The following is a 15752-nucleotide window of genomic DNA, read 5'->3' as shown; positions in this document are numbered from 1 at the left end:
TTAAGAGACATCAGTTAACAGGTGGGTCATGCCTGGGTGTGAAGCCAGAGATATAATTGTGTAACCTACACCAAAGGAACATGGAATGTACTGAGAGTCATTAAACAGCTGAATTACACAGCTTACAATTTATATTAACATAAATTTACTATCCCATTAATTAATTTACTGTTCATTAATATGTTTACAGTACAAGAAAGCTCTTGCTCAGGAAGGTAAAGTTCCAAATATTTTCATTTCAGGAAATTTTTGAAAGGTACATCAGGTCTGTAGTAGGAAACATCAAATAACAGTTTACACCTTTCAACTCTACCAAATCTTTGCCTGGCTGTTCTTGGCAATTCTAAATTATTATATCATGACTCTTATCCTAGTTGAGCCCCTCCCCTGAAAGATCCTCTCTCTGTAAGCAAAACTTCAAGATCTTAATAAATATCCTGGCCTTGTCATTCTCTCTCAGAGATGCTACTAAGACCCCAGCAAAGTGGTGTTCTCCTGTCGAATGTGAATGTGAATATTTTTATTCTTCTGCAAAAACAGGACTTTCTGACAGAGATAAATAGCACTCTATAATGATAAAGAATGTCTCTTTTTTTCCTAAAACCATTTACTCCTCATATTCTAAGGTGATAGTTTTGGAGCCATGTGATTACATTAAAATGGGAATAAAATCCAGAGTCATTCATTACATTCCAAAATTTGAGAACCTAGACAACTTTCCCCTTCTTTCCCAAAGACCAGGATTTGTTTACATTCCAAAGTTAAAAAAAAATAAAAATAAAAAAGACTTTGGAGTGGGGAGTGGAATCAGTATGCCAAAACCTGTATATTAAGCTTCCAATTTTATAATTTCGATTCCTCTCCCATAGTATAGGTCTCCTCCTTCTCCCGTCCACATGCAGGTCCATCTGATTCTTGCCACCTTGCCTCCTGGAGGAAAATGCAACATGGACAAATGGTACTAAAATATTAAATAAGTTTTGCCTTTGATCCAGAAACCTTGTATGTACTATTACAATAAAACAAAATATAAATATACATTTACTCATTTACACACAAGCAATATATTTAGCCTTCTGTTACTAAGAAGTTGTGATATTTTTGAGAGCCAGTATTCAATGGTGCTGAATTTCATAATGGTTTTGTGAATTAACAACAACAACAAAAAGAGTAGGAGAAAATGAGGGGGGAAAAAAAAAGAAAAAGGAAAGGAAAGGAAATCACCTCAGTTCTTCTGTCCTTGGGAGCTCAGAACAGCACCTTGATGATAGTGAAAGTTCAGAAAGTGACATACACCCTCTTTGTTCACATCCTTCCCCTATAACCCTACAAAATCCCACATAATCCACAAGCAAAAGACGTGGAAATATCAAGATTTTGCAAGCCAATGGATATAGGATTAATTAGTCCCTCTGTTATCCTAAAATGTCAATTAGGACTCAGTAAAGACACCTTACTATAATCCAAAATATTTCTATGTGTCCAATATACTCTTACATGACACACACAGATTCAGGGTAATGATGGACTCTCTACATCTCCAAGAAAATGTTGATTAACTTTTGTTTCAGAGGTTTTCAGATGGAACCATGTGTTACACTGCTATTCCTGCTTTGCCAAAAAACTTCAGTCAGACTCCAATAGTCTCCTCTATCCCCTATGCTAAATCCTCCAATCTCTCTGCCCTGTATGTCCTGCTATAATCCTAAATTCCCTGTGTAAAATTCATCCAAACACTGAAAAATCTCTTCTATACTCAATCATACTGGTTTGTTTAATGTGGCCTTATTTTTAAAGTTTGAAAATATATGTGGTGCTTCTTAAGTATTTATGTGTATTACAGATTACTTGAGGTCTAGTCACATTGCATATTCTGATTCAGTAAGTCTAGGTAGGGCTTGAGTGTCTGCATTTCCAAAAAGCTTCCTGGTGATGCTGCCACTAATGGTCTAAAGACTCCACATGAGGTACAAGGTGTTATAGAAACCAAGGCTCCAGGAGAAGAGTCCTCACATTTCAATAAATGTAAGGAAGGCCTTCTAAGATAAAATGAGCTATTACTGTTGAAAATGTGGAAGTCAACTGTGTTGACATGGTGAGAATTGTACTTCAAAGGGAATCAGTGACAACTATGTACTAAATCATTTTTTCCTTCTCTTTTCCTCTCTGCTCCTTTCCTTCCCTTTTCCCTTTATGTCTAAATACCCATTCTCATTTCTTCTTTTTCATTTCCATATGATTCTTAATCTCCATTGATGGCCCTCCATTCAGCTTCCAAGAAATGATTTTTATATATTTATAAGTAATATATTTATTACTTTCAGATCCATTTCCAAATGGTCTTGCTGTGCTTCTGCATGTGTACCACCTAACTTGTCCACATTCTGGGTGATCTTATAAAGGAATGAGCTATGTGAATATTGCACAATAATTTTAGAAGGACATGGAAAGGATTTTAGCATTGTGACTTTTGCTCGACCAAAAAATATATAATATTCTCTAACAGTAAGTTTCCCAAGAGTAACTTGAGCAATTGTGTAATGATTTTTTTTTACTTTTATTTTTTTGTCTAAATGTTTTTATTTGAAACAAATCATTCCACCAAGCAAGAGCTTACTTTACCCACTCCAAATTAAAACAGAGCAGAACAGGGGCAAAGGTCCTTTGACAGGCCAGTCACAATATGTGAATATAACTTCTTCCCTCTATGGTTGGGGCAACTTTATTCATCAGCAGTCATTCTTATGCAAAATACTAACCCCCAAAAGTACTAATGTCACACAAAAGGAAGTGGTCTTAATTTCATGTGTGGGCCAGTATGCCCTATAAATGCCAAAAGATAGAAGCACATATGCAACCTACTCTTAAACAAACAAACAAACAAAAAATCAAACAAACAAACAAAAAAAACTAACAGTGAAAGAATTTTCATCCCTCTTTACTCTTATAATAAAAAGTAGTGCTGTAGTCTGACACCCATGTTTGGTTTTTATCCTGGTGATTTACAAATTGTTTCCCCATCTGACTTGCATCATTAGGGTTATGGATAGAAGTTCATTCACTTTGAAGAGACACATATCTAGTCCTTCCTCTTCTTGCCCTCCTGCTTATGTTCACTGAGGCAGCTGTTATCTAAGAGTCTTTTGGAGCCACTCTGCTGTTTGACTACTTTCAAAAACTTGCCCAAACCCAAATGATCTTCCTCAAACTGAACTGGTTCTTCTCAGCTTTTTTGCCTGCAATCTGAACCAGAAAACTCCTTATCAGGAACAAAAGTGTTGGTCTTTATTCTGGCTCCTAGGTCATCACCATGCATGTCCTTGTCCAAATTTTTCCCAGGCATGAAAATATTCTGTGCCATATCTTTACCACCTCTCCAGGCTTAATCATAAACATTCTAAGTTTCATCTTCTCTACCTGCAAAATCACTGTCCGCATCCCTGGATTGGTTGAAGAGCCTTTGGTCATACTGGACTTCACAGCACTTCTGAGGATTGGGCATACCGGGAGCAATGACTTCACTGATATCTTGATTTTCATTTCTCTATAGTTTTAACCTCTTATCAGGAGCTGCCTGGAAAGATTCCCCCGTTGTACTGTCTCTCCTTTCATCTGTCATGCCAGATTTCATCCCTCTTAAGTGCCTCTCCATTCTCTTTTTCCACATGGGTTTTGATCCCAACTCTTCTCTACTAGGCTTTCTGGTAGAAAATTTTTTCTAATTTTCTGTTCATGTTTCTCATTTTCTTTTTGAGCCATATTTCTCTCTACTTGAGCCCATATTTCTACACCTTCATAAGCCTTCCAATAAGCAATATAGAGGGCTTCAGCCAGCTTAACAAAGTTCTCAATTGATGTGCACTGTTTGCTGCCCTCTTCTATTAGCAGCCAGATTTTTTTTTTTTTTAAGATTTTATTTATTTATTTCACAGAGAGAGATCACAAGTAGGCAGAGAGGCAGGCAGAGAGAGAGAGAGGAAGGGAAGCAGGCTCCCTGCTGAGCAGAGAACCCGATGCGGGGCTCGATCCCAGGACCCTGAGACCATGACCTGAGCCAAAGGCAGAGGCTTAACCCCCTGAGCCACCCAGGCGCCCCTAGCAGCCAGATGTTTGTCTAATGGAATTGTATAGCACTTTCCATTTTTCCAGTTTGAAATACAAGGAGGAATCTTCCACTCTTGTTCCTTCATGATCCTCTTTGGGATAGGAGAATGCTTGACAGGAGGAGAAGGTGGTTCTCAGGAAATTTTCTTATTAGTCTTTAAACTTGGAGATACCACTGGATCTTTCTGCATTTCCACTATCCAGGTAACTCTGTTTAGCTCCAAAGTTGAAATCCACTTCTCAATGATATGGTGTGTGTCAAATATACTCAGAAGGAACCAGTTTATTAGCTGCTCAAACTGGCATAGCTACAGCAACCTTCTGTGATATAGATTTTTCTAGGGTTACCTTGTCATTTCTGTTATCTCTTGAATGATTTCTTCATCAGGTCTTTGCAGGTCTGGGTTATCTGCATTCAAGACTTCCTTTGGAACCAGGTCAGTGTACTTGCTATAAATGAACTTGTCTTTTGACTGTCCTTGCCAAACAATTGCATCATTTTTAATTTTTCCTTCAGCATCTACCTGAATGGCCAGTGCATTTGACATTTTTTCTTTTTTCTTTCATCCTATATCCAGTGGGCACTGGGCTACATGGATTTCTGGAACAGCACCTCCATCCCCAAAGTCCTCTAATAGCTGAGGTATTGAGCCCTTCTGGTACATGGATGAAGGCGGTTCTTTTGGGAGATCAACAAAGTCTGTCATGATCTCTGGGATCTTGCTTTTTTTCAGCCTCAAGCTGGTCCTGAAATAGCTAACTAGGTGTGGTTAAAGAGATGGTGAGTGCAATATTCTTCCTCTTCTTCAAGCATGAGCTGTAAAGATTTTTTTAAAAATGTTCTCTACTGGTATCACCTTCAACACAAACACTCATAATTCTATTATAAACATTGTATTAGCTTTATTGAAGCTATTTACAGATATATTGTTTTTCAATAAATAGAAAAACTAAACTTAGTAGCTTACTGCTTTATATATTCTTCTTTAGGTTTTTTTTTTTCCTTTATTTTAACATATTTTATACAGATACAGGGACAAGGGTTGAAATGTGACATAAATGTTCTGAAAGTAGATTGTCTTTGTTGGAGAACATAAATATATCCTAGTACTATAATTTCTTTTCTAGTGTAAGTAAGAAAAGGGTACGTTAAGGTTATGAGATAAAAACAATTTTTTTATAATGTTAATTTTTTTTTTTCTTATTTTGACTTGTGCTGCTTTCCTGATCTGTGACTAAAAAGAAAAGTGAAGGATGCTTGGAAGCAAAATCAGCTATAGGGAGTGTGAAATCATTAGTATAAAAAAAAAAAAAGAACAAAAACAACTACCAAGTTTAAAAAAGTAGGGAGGGCAACAAATACTTAGAGAAAGATAATAAACTAGCTTTTTAGAACTAGGTTTTAGAAAAGTGAAAAATTAAGAATAGCAAATATGTGATTGATTAAAAAAGACTAACATATATCTTAATTTTGAATTTATTGCTCATAATTTTCTACATTTATTCTTGTAAAATTATTTTTTATTGGATAAAATTCAAACCAAAAACAATTTTCTATAGTGAATTAGGTGTTATGCATAGCATAGAACTGGGGATGATGTGCATTGGTTCATTGAATTTACAATCCAAGTTAATATTATTGTGTAATGCTTCAGTGAGTATGGTATACCTAAGAGACAAATAAACCTTATCAGGCACCAAAGTGTCATTTGCTGTACCAGAAGAGGTAACAGAAATGGAACCCCAGTGTTCTGGAAGAAGATGTTTGCCTCTCATGGGTGATCACTAAAAACTAATTTGTTCACAGTAGGATTGGATGATGATTGTGGCAGTTTTTCCTTACTTCTTTATATTAAGGGTGCAGGATCACAAAATTACCATTTGTATACTTGGGAAAACCAAAGTTAACATTGAAATATAAAAAGGAAACATACATACCTACACTAATACATGATCATAAAAAAATACATCGTGAAGTCTCAAATTTAGTGTTATTTGATTTTTTTTACTTTAATATTAGAAGAATTCGTCAAATAGAGTTATATGTAGAGAGGACTATTTCTTAGAATACTCAAGTTAAAAAACAAAAAAACTGTAAATTTATGGACAGGAACACAAATCTGTAATCTATCTGAATTTGGAGTTTACATTGCGGATGCATATAATAACCCATGGGTAAGCTTAATTTAACTTAAACCAATATTATTTAGATCCATCAAACCAAGAGATATTATAACTAAAACAATAATTTTAACATTGAGAGTATATATTCTGTCTGTTTAACTATGGACCTACTGCTTGTAGTATTTTTTTCACTGATTTTCTGGGACAGAGATGCCCAAATGCTGGAGCCATTTATCATTCTTTCTTATATACCCGTAGGATGGGGAGCAATAAATGAGGAGAGAACACTGATTGAATCATTTAACAAAATACTGTTATAAAAAAGCATAGAACTAACATGCATAGCATAACTACTATTAGATAGCAACTCTGATAAGTTATTTACATATGATGTCTTGTTTAATTATAAAACTTCTTAGAAGTATATGTAATCTACACATTATTACTTTGGAATGTGAAGCTTAAATAATTATTGAAATGTCATCTGTATATTGTGTGAACAGGCTGTTCACACTTGATCATGTATTTTTTTTCTTTAAATATATTATGGAAATTAAGAATAATTGGAAATTAGATAAAAGGATGATAGGAAAGAAAGTTTGAGCATGTAGGTAAGAACCACAACACACATGAGTATAAAAATTTCATAAAGGTATATTTGTAAGGCATATAAGTTCATAAAATAGTATTTCTTAAGTAGGTGATATTATCAATATTGTATGAGCAAAGTTCACAAAAGTATAATTATCACATTTGTCACTAATTATAATAGTGTCAACCCAGGAGATAATGTATGCATTTGCTTAAAATAAAATTTATTTACATTTATATAAATAATGTTTTTAGAAGGATTTCAAGGACATAAAAATATACGATTGATTTAATGATTTTATATTTATTTTACTTTTTAATACTATCTTTTCTGATGTATTTCACACTTTTTTATATGAATTAAATTTTGATTGATTCTTTAAATATCATATAAACTGCCTTTAAAAACTTGCATTTTCAAGATTTATGCATTACAAAATGGAATAAAATAACTTTGTGAATAACACATAAATGTGATTGTTTAATTTATTAAAGCATATTTAAAGCATTCAATAGCAGTCAGAAAAGCTCATAAAATTATAGCAACTGTAGATACATGGATGATATCATTCTAGTAAGTAATTCTAAATCAGCATATTTCATTACTTGCTAATCTTAATAGCTAGAACTTTATAGCAAGTAATTCTTCTTTTCTATTACCGTTATTTTAACTCCTATTAAAGGGAAAAACAGATTTTATAATTTGACAGTATACCTTTTAACTCCGATGTTTAACCAAAATCATTAAATGTTGATTTCCAAGTATAGTTAATGGGTACTTGAGTAGAAATAATGAACTCCTTAAATATGCCTGACTTTAAGCAGCTGATTTTTACCATTTCTACAGTTCTAATAAATATCCATTTCTACTCACCCAGAAGAAGCAATGTTTTGCAAATCAATTCTAAATCCAAATGTATGTTGATCTTATTTACTAAATCTTATTTGACAATAAACAGTAACAACCAATACTAACAACAATAATCAAATTTATGACTTGCCTGCCCCACCATTTAATTGGATATAATCTTTATTTATTGAAACTAATTATCATCTATACAAAATCCATTCTATTTTTTGTTTGTGGCTTCTATATTTTACTGCATTATTCAAACTATCTATCATCAGAACTAAAAGAAGTATGAATAAAGAACATACATTGTCTCATTGAATGGATAAATTCAGAACAAAAATCAACTTTGTTTTTTTTTTTTTAATATTTCAAACAAATGAACCAATTCATTGCTGGCTTAAGTACTTACATGAATTTAGTCATAATTATTAGAGTGTGCTGCTTGACTGAGGGGTGCTGACTGATAGAGGAGTATTATAATGAATGCCAAAAAAATCCAAAGGTATTTGTAAAATATGTATAAACTGTTATCATCCAGAATTTTGATAATTATCCTCTACTATGAGAAATGGGAACTTTTATCAATTATCTCTGGAGGTTTCCAAAAGTCCTAATATATATAACTCTGGGTATCAGAGATGTAACTTAAATTGCTCAAGGTTTGTTTTGGTTTTTTTGTTTGTTTGTTTTTGTTAATTAATTTATTTTAGAGAGAGAGAGACAGAGAGAATGAGTGGGAGAGGGAAAGAGAAACAAGCAGACTCTATGCTGAGCAGGAAGCCCAATGCAGGGCTTGATCTTATGACCCAAAGATCATGACTCCCTAAGCCAAGGTGGATGCTTAAACAACTTTTCCACCCTTGTACCCCTTAAATTGTTCAATTTTTAACAGTTTGCAGGTGGAGAGGTCAGGACATGCTTCCAGACTTCACACAATGTAACATTTGTGAACATTTGTGCATGTGCTATTCTTTCGCACAATTTCTCATTCTCCATCATAGAACACAAACATGAGTTTATGTAGCTTAGATGTCCATGAAAATTAGCCTTTTATCTATCTTTCTTTAAATATAGAGAGCTAAAAAATAATATATAGTTCTCTGGTTTTCGTTTCTGAATGTCATCAAGATGCTCTTTTGACACTATTATTTTACTGAAAAATATGCTACTAAAGAAATGAAAGTATATAAACATTTGACAAGTCAAAGTTAATCCACTATATCTAAATTTCATTTAACCTCTACATTCAGAAAGTATTTGAAAACAGTAAAATCATGAAATAAAAATGAAACATTTAGTGAATAAATGCTAAGTAATTACACAATTTAATTTAAAATTTTATGATCAGTACACACATATAGTTGATATTCAGTATACATATATGTGTATATCTTTTAATATTATATATAAACAATAATTAACGGTAACTGATAGATACTGAATATCAAAAAAAATAAGAGTTTTTTATTTTTTTTTCAAATTCATTGTATTCTTTTTTGAATGGCTGAAAATAATGATATCTGATATATACTTACCTTTCCAGTAGATGGTAGTACAGATGTTTATAAGAGAACATCTAGTAGTACATATTTTGAAAGGAGAGGTATTTTCAAACTAGAAAATAGCATAATAAAACTTAGTGTTGGCGCCTGGGTGGCTCAGTGGGTTAAGGCCTCTGCCTTCGGTTCAGGTCATGGTCCCAGGGTCCTGGGATCGAGCCCCGCATCGGGCTCTCTGCTCAGCGGGGAGCCTGCATCCCTTCCTCTCTCTGCCTGCCTCTCTGCCTACTTGTGATCTATCTGTCAAATAAATAAATAAAATCTTTAAAAAAAAAACTTAGTGTTAACATGAATTATGATGAATAAAACATTAGATCAACTGATATATTTAATTTAAAAGCTTGAAATTTAAAAATGATATATATGCGTACATTGTTTATAAGTAATGTTTGTAAAAAAACAAAAGTAATGCTAGTAAAAAAAAATCAAAGCATCAATCCCCAATCCCCAGAACACCAATCCTTAATATTTACATGTATTTATCACTGTGACACAAATATTGCTTAGTTCAAAAAGTCCAATTTGATGTCTCATAGTCAACACAATCTTATATCACACATCTATAATTTTTAGCCATTGCTAGTAAAATGACACTGATATCCTTTATCCCTTGAGATTATCCAGTGTAATATTTTCTCTCTCCTTTTGTTGATGTTTATAGTTTTCCATGAAATTGGCATTCTTGATTTAAATATTCCAAAAAATGATATAGAAAAGATAAAATATTTAGAAGTCATCACTGGTAGGTTGTAAAACAAAAAAAATACAGTTGGGTAGAATTGTAGGGAAAATTTTAATGCCAAACAAAATTTTGATTGAGGAAATTATATAAGGAAGGAAGAATTCCTTATATGTCTTGAAAAGAATAGATACCAAAGGGTATTTAATAAGAAAACCTTAGCCTTGTAGTTTGCATATGTGCCTGAAATGGTTTGTTTAGTACTCCCATGGGTGGCACTTGTCTAACTATGTTTTTATTATGGCATTTCCTTAGTATAGTCATTGATGTTTAATTAGGCCTCAGTAGAAGCAGGTTTAGAAATGACTTTACAAAACTACTTTGATTCAACTCTGTAATATGACATAACCTATGTGCCCTAGAGTAATTACGAGCAAGTGCTTTTTTGAAGTGATGCACACACAAAGCATCTGGGTTGTATGACCTGTTCTGGGAACAATATAATAGCTTCACTGGGAGTAGGCCACCTGAGTCACACAAAGATAGCAACCTGTGTTGGCTATTCTACCAATTATCTTGGTGGGCAGGGAGCCTCTGAACTGTCCTCAGCCTTGCACTAACCTTTTGCTGAAGGTCACCCTGGAACTTCTGCGTTAGGATGAAAGAATGCTCTGACATAATTCTGCCAGGCATTTTTTTTACAATTACAGTAATTTTCAGTTATTCTGCTGCTCTTTTGGTTCAAACTACTGTGCGTTCCTGAACATTCCTCCTTCATTGGATGATATTTACCCAATACCATTAGGTAATTATTACCTAATATTTTCGAGAGCTTCAAATTTTTACTATAAAGAAGCTATCAGCAGTAGTTTTCAATGTTTATAATTGTTTATTTATTTTTAAGTCACACAGCCTTGCATCCAAAGGAAAACTTAGAGAATCTCATTATATAAATAAATAAAGTCAGACTTTTCTCAAGTTGATAGTAAGGGAGGGCAGGAGAATACAGAACTTCTTCTTTTCTACCCATTCCCTGTCACTTCCCTGTTGGCAGAGATTGTTTGGGGGAACTCATGAAAACTTACACACAAGAAGTAGAGAGAATATAGTATGCTGATATTCATTTTTAATATTATGAACTTAGAAGAAACAACCAATTTATAAAAATATCACATTATGTGAAGAGTGACCAAAAGAGCAATATTTAGCAACTAACATTTTGTGTATATTCATAGGAGTACTTATTCTCAAAACTTTCACTAAAACCTATCACTTTGACCAATTTTCTATTCTCAACAGACTTTAAAGGAACACTCTTTAAAACTTACCCTCAGCTACATCACAGATAACCACAAATACACAAATGCAAGACCCATAAAGTACATATGTATACACATACATACCTACAAAGACCATATTTGATTATCAAAAAAATTTTTGGCCATCTTTATTCACATTTCAGACAATCTCAGAGAAACCTGCCCTCTCATCATAAAGTATCTCTATCATTTTTTTTCTTTTTTTCTTTTCACAAAGAAGATGTTTCCTTTTTTAGTGGAATTTCCCCCTCTTTGTACCCTATAGGTGACACATATAAAAATATCACTGCAGTCTGCAAATTTCCAATTAGTTTCGACACTTCCTCCACCTCTTGTTTCTCCCCAAATCCATTTTGTATACTCTGACTTAGATAAAAATATATATTATATATAATTAGTTACAACATATACAAATGAGTATATATAAATCTCATTCCTGATGAATTCAAACCTCCAGAAACCTGGTCCAGCTATCTTATGAGCCTTACATCCTTACTTCCTGAAATGTATTATAAAGGTCAAACAAGTTAGAACTCTTGATCTTCTGTTCTACGGGAAAGGCCTAACAGCCAATTAGTAAATCTATTTCATTGTTGCAGGTCTTACTCAAAGGGCATCTTTAAATTAAAAAATTCACTGATAAATACACTTGGAAAATTTTATTACTGTCTGAAATCTTACGGAATATGATATAATTTTCATGGTGACTTGGATACTTTCCTTATATTATAGTTTTTATCTCCTATACTTAAAGATCATGAAGTTTTATAGCTATGAGTTATATATCCTTATATTCTTGATTTTTTTTGTTTTGCAAAGACTAAACATAAAAGAGGTCAAGAGATGTAAAAGTAAAAGCGTAAAAGAAAAATATTTGTTAACTGAACTCACAGATACACTAGTATTAGAAATTGTTTAGAGTGTAACAAAGGTAATTGAGTAGAGAAGTGAAAAAAAGTTTAAAAATTTTTGACAATCAGTTCTGGCAAATAAAATTTCAATAAAATATTTACCTGAATGTTAAATAGAAAAACATGTAAGGGTATCAGATATTACTGTTTCTCCTTTATATTCTATGAAATATCACCATACCATTACCATTATACAAAGTCACTATTTATAATGCTGAAATCATTTTGTATTATTTCTTTGTACTGCAAAAGAAAACATAGACATGCATTTGTGTAGGAGTTTATAATATGAAGTGGGTGGTAATAGAGAAGATAGAATTAATGCACAAAATTTTTATGCCATGGCAACAGATATAATTAAATATTTACTTTCCTTTTTTTTTGCCTTTTTATTATTAATAGTCTTCAGAAGAATTGGCATGTGTTGTATTGCTCTTTAGGGTATAAATTGGTGATATAAAAGTTATATTTATGACACTATGAATTAATTGCTAGAAACATGTTCTAATTTAACTACATGACCAAAGTATAGTCAGGGATATTAATCATATTCACCTTTTAAACATGAAAAAAATCAGCTTTATCTCCATGAATAATTTCTTGTTCTAAAGTTGGTTTACTAAAAAATATGAGCTGTAGTTCTTGAGGGAATAAGGGTCTTATTCAAATAATTTGTTTTCTTGGTTAATGACTTGTGACATTATTATCAGTTTATGTCTAATATTACAAAGTTGGCCCTCAGAAATTTTAGATCAGTCTGGTTCTTTGTGTATGATTAAACTATGTTTCTCTCAACTGATTACCCATACTTTGATTATTTATACAACACATCCTATGAAAATGAAACTCCTTAAGAAATCTATGAGATTAATTGAAAAAAAAAAAACAATGTTTTATTTTTAAATCATAAAATCCATTTTGAGAGAGGTAACCAGTATTGGAAAACATTTAAAAACCACAAAGCAAAATATATGAAAAAATTAGACAAACACTGAAAGAAAGAGTTGTATATTTATAGTTTCTTACTGAAGTTACTATTAGAAACAGTCTTTTTTCAAAGTGCTTGGGATCCAGAATGTTTTAAGTACTCTTATTTCACAGAAATGAAAACAAATTTAATATTTTGTATTTAAAAAATGGTAAGTCATGGATTGAAAATAGTGTGCATAGTGAATGGTAAAAGTTATAAGGAAATATCTACAAATCTTATATGCTATGTTTCAAACATCATTCCCTTTTGCATACCTATTAGACATTAGGATAAAAAAAGAGCTTATAAGAAAAATGAGACCTGTGCACCATCCTTCCCCTAAAATATGACCAAGAATCAAGGTGTTTCGACAAAATCTAATTTTAGCATTCTCTATGCCAACTTTCTTACCTTCTCTTAGTAATACTATTTGAGTAATAGTAGGTTAAAGTATCACCTAGTAATAATAGGTGAAACATGAGGTCATAGCCAGTTTTGTGAGATCCCGGTCAACTATCTTTTGGCTCCATCTTCTATAGTGTTTAGTTTGTGCTGGCCTAGACTTACCTAACAAAACATCTTATGTTTCCTCTTTTTATATTCAGAAGTGTTTTCAACCTCTAATCTGTGGGACAACTAGGTAGTCAATACTTTGAACTAAATAAGACTCATGGGACATAGTTGGTAGTTCTTCCCCTGACAATGAATAAAATCTCCCATATGCTCTTGTCTTTTCTGGTCATTCTTAAGCAATTCAGAGACCTACAGTCAATTTAAATTGCAAATATACTCTCAATTTAGAAAGTAAAGTTTCTCAGAACTGATAATCAAAACTCATAGCCTGAATTTACTGAATTTAAATTAATACTTTCTTTTTTTTCACTTACTAACCATATTTCCTGATATTTCTGAAATTGATGCATAGACACAAAAGAGAATACTCTAACTAGGTTTATGCACAATGTCGCCTTCTCAGCAAAGACTTATTTAAAGATTATAGTTTATATCCTGATAATGCATATAGTTTCTTCACAGGCTTTTTTGTTGGACCTCTCCATGATAAGTTCCTAGACAAAGCAGTGCTAGTTTTTTGTTTTGGTGTTTTGTTTTGTTTTGTTTTTATGGCTGGCCAATTCCAATTCCACCTAACCTTCTGCTTCTCTTACCATACTCCATAGCCTCTAAATCCTAGGCTTTTCTTTTGTTCTCTAGACTGAACTTGCTATTGTGGAAGAGCTGAAAGCTATCTATGAGCCTGTAAAACAGAATTTTGAGGAGACCAGCCAACTTTTTGGTAAAAGTGCCTAACACCAATCACCTTCACTCCCACTACTGGTAAATTTTCCTCCTGACTAGGATAAAATATGGCTTTACCCTTCCTTCCCATTGTACTTCAGCCAGCACCACTATCTGTGTGTGTAAAGAGGAACTTATATTATGGGATCTTGCATAATAGCTCCAAATATGAGAGAAAAAAAAAAATAAACCAATGGAAAGGCAGCAGAGGTTATAAAACATGGGATTAACTGGTGCTACCACATATTACACCACCCAGAAGCTACTAGATACATATATGGGTGCAAAAGAATGGCGTCTTGAAGATCCAGCAAGGCATCAGCTTAGAGACAGCACTTTGTCAAAATGCAACGCTATCTATCATTCAGGATGTGTTTTCAGTCCTCTGAGACCTTGAGCAGAGAACCCAACTAAACTATGTCCAGACGCCTGACTTAACAGACCTGAGATAATAAATGGGTGTAGTTTTAATCTTCTAACTTTGTAATAACCTATTACATAGCATAGGACACTAATACAACTCCTTCTTTATTGAAAGCACTCTACTGATAAATCACTTGAACAAGAATCTTCACCTTAGATTTTTCTTCTCAGTAATATAAAACTAAGACATCATCTTAGGCAGGATTTCTTTTCATTTCTACTATGATTGCTCATCTGGTCTCCAGGATTCATGCATCTTTGACCTGTTGTCTTAAGGCAATTCAGTTATTTCCCTGATACCAGCTTTTACTCTGATGCAAATCATGTTCACTTTCTAAAATGTGAACTGTGAGATGCTGGTGAGGATGCGGAGAAAGGGGAACCCTCCTACACTGTTGGTGGGAATGCAAGCTGGTGCAACCACTCTGGAAAATAGCATGGAGGTTCCTCAAAATGTTGAAAATAGAACTACCCTATGACCCAGCAATTGCACTGCTGGGTATTTACCCTAAAGATACAAACGTAGTGATCCGAAGGGGCACGTGCACCCGAATGTTTATAGCAGCAATGTCTACAATAGCCAAGCTATGGAAAGAACCTAGATGTCCATCAACAGACGAATGGATAAAGAAGAGGTGGTATATATACACAATGGAATACTATGCAGCCATCAAAAGAAATGAAATCTTGCCATTTGCGACGACGTGGGATGGAACTAGAGGGTATCATGCTTAGCGAAATAAGTCAATCGGAGAAAGACAACTATCATATGATCTCCCTGATATGAGGGAGAGGAGATGCAACATGGGGGGTTGAGGGGGTGGGAGAAGAATAAATGAAACAAGATGGGATTGGGAGGGAGACAAACCATAAGTGACTCTTAATCTCACAAAACAAACTGAGGGTTGATGGGGGAAGGGGGG

General features: G+C 33.4%; 1 pseudogene; it reads right to left on the bottom strand.

Annotated features, from left to right (window-relative positions):
* Positions 1-3079: 3079 nt before the first annotated feature.
* On the bottom strand, positions 3080-14497 carry LOC125094135 (SNW domain-containing protein 1-like; annotated as a pseudogene).
* Positions 14498-15752: the final 1255 nt, after the last annotated feature.

The sequence above is a fragment of the Lutra lutra genome, chromosome 2, assembly GCF_902655055.1.
Source record: "Lutra lutra chromosome 2, mLutLut1.2, whole genome shotgun sequence".
NCBI lineage: Eukaryota > Metazoa > Chordata > Mammalia > Carnivora > Mustelidae > Lutra > Lutra lutra.
Note: the sequence above shows the minus strand (reverse complement) of the source record. Positions and strands in the feature narration are given on the sequence as shown.